This window comes from Telopea speciosissima, chromosome 7, assembly GCF_018873765.1.
Source record: "Telopea speciosissima isolate NSW1024214 ecotype Mountain lineage chromosome 7, Tspe_v1, whole genome shotgun sequence".
In the NCBI taxonomy this organism is placed as follows: Eukaryota; Viridiplantae; Streptophyta; class Magnoliopsida; order Proteales; family Proteaceae; genus Telopea; species Telopea speciosissima.
The window spans coordinates 43,500,900-43,505,374 of NC_057922.1; the positions used below are offsets into that span (position 1 = coordinate 43,500,900).

The following is a 4,475-nucleotide window of genomic DNA, read 5'->3' on the forward strand; positions in this document are numbered from 1 at the left end:
GATATAAGATTAAGGCAAAAAGTTTTGTACACGGCCATGTATGGTGCACAGTCGTGCTTTCAACCGTTGGATGAACATGATTATGTATAATACACGGCCTTTCATCCCCATCCAACGTTTGCAAACATGGTTGGGTGCGAAAACTCTCCCTTAAGATTAATAATCGTAATCTCAGAGTTTAAAGTTAAAACTCAGTTGTACATGCCAATAGCCACATCCCCTTGGCCTTATCGAATATCCTTATCACCTTTTGACCTCTACCCAAATAGCCAAAATATTTACATTCGTAACACAAAGACCTGAAAAAGGTAGCCAATGCACCCTTATTGGTGTTTTTTTTTTTTTTTTTTTTTTGATAAAAATGTAATCACACAAATCACACACCAATTCCAAAAGGTAAACCGACTTTTAGGACGGTGAAATGATAAATATACACAATCCAGGCAGACTTTATGCATGTTGTTATGAGAAGTGTCTAAACAAAAAGGGTCTCTTCGTAAAGAAAAAAATCAGGGATGATAAGTTCAACATAAATCAAATTTCAAGGCATCACCACCATCAACGAAATGTTCACTTCTCTTACAATTGCTAAATTTAACATAAACCAAATTTTGGAGTGAAAAACCATCCATCCAACTTGGAAACTTCATGCCCAGGTATCTTTCTATTACCAATCTTCTTACGCTTGCTAGGGGCTGGAGGCCTTCTAGCAACTCTTCAAAACATGATGCATTTTCTTCTTGAATTATGTGAGTCTCATGATGATCAATTTAATTAATTGGAGACCAAGACAGGGTTAATGAGTCTATGTTTCTCTTTCCTATCAAATTGGCTTCTTTGGCATCCATTGAATTCTTCACGTTCTCAAGACCTTTTATGTTTAGTTCTCTTCTAAGATTGTTCAGTCCTTGTAATTCACTTATACCACATCCGCTCTTCTTCCCCACAATGAAGATGCTTAATATCTGGAGATTAGTCAACCGCCCTATATCCTGGTGCCTGAGGCTGCTCATGGTACTCATGTGTGCTGGCAACTTTTGAAGACTAATACATGTGTGTAGTTTCAATGTCTGCAAATGTTTTCAAGGATTTAGGTAATGTCTTCATATTCATGAAAGAGAGGTCCAGGTACCTCAAGTGTATCAAATAGGCTACTGGAGATAGCCTTTGTCTACTGTTCAGGTAAAAAACATTTGATATATTCAAATCTAATGCTCGTAAGCATCTAAAATTTGAAATGTTGAACTGATCTGCCGGCTGGTAATCTAGTAGTAGTGTACGTAAGGTTTGATATTTACGCAAAGACTCATTAATGGATGGCAAGAATAGTTGTTAGTCAGACGACGACTTCCAGTGAAGCTTCATTGACAAGTGTCGAATCCCTTTGGGAACCATTTTACCCTTGGTAGTCTCATCTAAGGTGAAACATTCATTATACATAATAGAACATGCAAGATCATGAACTAGATCATGCATCTTACAACGTAATATGTCGCCGTTTTTTTTACGTCTTGGAAGAAAGATCTCCACAGTAACTCATTGAAAATTTCATTCCCAATGTCTTCCAACTCCATGTTAACTCTAGAATTAAACCATTAGCCATCCAAAGTCGGACTAACTTTTCCTTCTCGATCCTATGATCCTTTGGAAATATGGAGCAATAAGCGAAACATTGCCTCAAATGTGAGGTCAGATGATTGTAGCTCAGTCTCAAGGCCGGCAAAATGGCATTTTCTTTGTCTTCTGGTAGATCCAAAATTTTACTGTCCCTCACATACACCCATTCAGGTTCTGTGCATTTGAAGCGCATTAAGCTTCGTAGAGCCTTTGCAGCCAGAGGTACACCTCCACACCTCTTCACAGTCTCCTTACCAATCACTACCAAGTTTGCATTCTCCACCTTTCTGCTGCCATCGCCAAATGTACGTTGCTTGAACAAATCCCAACAATCGTCCTCTAAGAGTTCTTTCAAGTGGTGAGCAGGAAATGTGCCCATGATTGATGCTACTTTTTCAACACGAGTGGTTACAAGAATTGCACTCTTCTTCATTTCCACATGTTAATGAAGATTTCACCATAACCCACTTGTCCTGATCTTCATTCCAAACATCATCTAGTACAATCAAAAAGCTTCTCCTCCTACGCAACATCTCACGAAGGCGGCTTTGCAATGGATCCAACTCTGTGAGATAACATGGATTTGCACTCACGGATTCTATGATTTAGTAAGCCTTTTTACATCAAAGTCATCAGATATGCAAACCCAAATTCTGGCCTCAAAATGATTCTTCACACTTTCATGGTTGTAGACTAGTTGAGCAAGTGTGGTCTTCCCAAGACCACCCATTCCGATTATTGGATAAACTAGTAAATTTGGGTTGCTAACACTGTCCACCAATACTTTAACTATCTCTTCTTTGACTTCTTCTCTGCCATAAACTAGGTGTTCAACAGTTAGAATGGAGCTAGTCTTCCGTTCAGTACTGCTCTCATCAACCATCTTTACTAATCAAAGTTGTGTAGGTCTTTGAATTGGAATGGAAACTCTGAATTTGTCTGGCAAGTATGATTGAATTGTGGAATCCGCCAAGAGTACAGAGTACTAATTAAGTATTACCTTTTTTCCCTTCCGTAGTTTAGTGATGATGTCATCGGTTAATTTTTTTAGTAAATCATGTCCGTTAGTTTAGTGATGAGGCCATCGGATAATTTTTTTGTAATACCTAAACTACCCTTAAAGGATATTAAAGTGATAGATTTACCCCTGCAACAAAAAAAAAAAAAAGGGTAGCCATGACTGCTGTTTCAAAAACCATTAGGGCATCCTCAAAGATTAAGCCCGAAATGGAGCCGACACCGCCTATACTCTCGCATCCATCTCTAGGGTTCCTCATCTGCGATGGCTGAAAAGTACTCTGCAAAACCCTAAAAGGAATCTCTTCAGTGGTTGGTTCGAGTAAGAGGCCCATGGCTGCTGCGGAGCCAATGCCTTCTGGGTTTCTTTTTCAGCCGAAACCACAGCTCCAGCTTCCTCCCCCCTTCTCTAGACTCAGACTCCATTGCCGACACCATAAATCCTTATTTTGTTTCAGGATCATAATTGGTCTAATTAACCCTAGAATCAATTAGAAAGGGAAGAAATCTGAGGAAACTTGGGGTGAATATTTCGATTGAAAATGACAAAAAAAATTGGAATCGATCCAATTCACCGATATTTGAAACCTTGGCTTATGCTTCTGTCCCAGAATTCAATCGGACAAACCTCCGCCCTTTAGAGGATACATTGAATCCATTGTGAGGGATGCCCTCTGCATCGAAGTCTCGAACCTTCTCCTTCTCCTTCTCCTTCAATCGTGAAACTGTGCCAATCTGATCCATGGAAAATGGGAAACTGACCGACATCTTACGGTGAAACTATTCCGCGTCAAATTTAAGCTACCTGAATCAGCTGTTCCAATTTAACCCCTCAAATTCCAAAGAAACAAAAATATATACATCATACTATTATATAAAGCACGTCGTGTCAAATCTTTCAGCTACCTATTCTACCCTTCATTCTTATCTAAAATTCCATTCTTCAATTCTTAATCTTTATGTCATTCTTTCTTATAATTTCATAATCTTAGGTACTCTGTGATACTATTATATAAAAGCACGTTGTGGCAAATCTTTCAATTACCTATTCTACCCTTCATTCTTATCTAAAATTCCATTATTCAATTCTTAATCTTTATGTCATTCTTTCTTATAATTTCATAATCTTAGGTATCCTTTAGTATTAATTATTTTTTTTTTTAATAGTGGCAAATCTTTCATTTACCTATTGTACCCCTCAGTCTTATCTAAAATTCCATTATTCAAATCTTAATCTTTATGTCATTCTTTCTTATAAATTCTTAATCTTAGGTACCTTTAGTATTAATTACTGTTTGTAATTAAAATTAATTAATATTTATTATTATTTAAAGCAAATCTCTCCAATTCTCTCCACAAAATTAGATTTACCAAAAGTAAATCGGTTAACAATTATGGAGAGAAAATCTCTCCAATTCTCTCTCATAAAATTAAGGCAATTAAAAAAAACCCTTAATTAAATAAGGTAGATATTCATTCTCTCTCTATCTCTTTTGCTTGCTGTTTTTGTATTTATTTTTTCAAAAAATACTTCTTTATTCTCAACGATATCTCCCCTCTCTCTCTCTCTCTCTATTTGAATCCACAAAATCTCAAAACGTTTCTTGCTGTTTTTTTTTTTTCAAATATCTTTTTATATTCTCAATGATCTCTCTCTCTCTCTCTCTCTCTCTCCAATTCCTTAGCAAATACCGATATCGATTCCTGGCCGATCCCGTATTAGTGGGTTGGTACTGACAAGGGTGAAAATGTAAAAAAAGTCTAATTTTTGAACAAAAAAAAAAAGTAAACCTAACCGATAGATCGATTTAGATCGGTATCGGTTGAGACCAATATCGATT

The 4,475-nt window shown here is 36.9% G+C and overlaps 1 pseudogene; it reads right to left on the reverse strand.

Annotated features, from left to right (window-relative positions):
• Window positions 1-1,279: 1,279 nt before the first annotated feature.
• Window positions 1,280-2,500, reverse strand: LOC122668595 (annotated as a pseudogene).
• Window positions 2,501-4,475: the final 1,975 nt, after the last annotated feature.